Raw genomic sequence first — 936 nt, 5'->3', positions numbered from 1 at the left:
AAACAGGATCAAACAAATTTCATAATAAATAAGCAAAACAATTAATAATCATTAGGTCATCAACTGCATTCTATAATTACAAAGTACATGACAGTTATTACCTTGTTAACATCATATTTTAAAAAACGCACATTTTTTGGCTCAGCCTTTTTTGCACACAATTCTTCAAATCTTGAGAAAAAAATGAGTCGAAAATGTCTAAGAGAAGAGAGAAAAAAAGCAAAAACGAGGATTTGATTGATTTTTCTACCTATGAACTTTTTTAAAAGTCAGCTATGTTGTTTTTTCACATGGAAACTGAGAGAAGTAAAAAGTTCATCCTGTTTATCGAAGATGTCAATGCACAGCAAAGATTGGGTTCAATAAATAGTACAGGAGACAGTGACAGCAAAAAGTTTTTGCCTTACTGTGAATGAGTGTATTCCTGAATGAGTGTATTCCTATGTGGCAGACGGCTTGATGTCTCCACTGTGACATGTTTAAAGAGAATTCCTGCCTGCAACACCATCTTAATTCATTTATATAAAAAAAAAGTACAACTGGTTGATTGACGGCACTGTCATACAAACTAAAGTTTCACAGAATAAAAATAATACACTATGACTGCATACCTAAAACAAATAAATAGAAGGTGGCCCTCTTTGCTGATGATCAGTGTATCCCCTCCACACATCAATATTTTGTTCATGGCATGTGGGAAATGATTTCTCTCCTACCTGAAAGCAGAAGGGATGGAGAAAACATCCACTTGAGCTGCTTTCCAACTGAAACTCAGAAACCCAGACTATTCTCTGGCTCTGACTTCTCTAATACGTTGTTTTGTGAAGTCATGTAGATACAGCAGCAACATGTTTGTAGCAGGTGGGAAGTGAGACACTGAGACTGAGAGTTCCTAGTTATCACTTGTCATGAATGTAGCAGGTTCCCCTTGGACTG

This window comes from Xiphias gladius, chromosome 8, assembly GCF_016859285.1.
Source record: "Xiphias gladius isolate SHS-SW01 ecotype Sanya breed wild chromosome 8, ASM1685928v1, whole genome shotgun sequence".
In the NCBI taxonomy this organism is placed as follows: Eukaryota; Metazoa; Chordata; class Actinopteri; order Istiophoriformes; family Xiphiidae; genus Xiphias; species Xiphias gladius.
Note: the sequence above shows the minus strand (reverse complement) of the source record.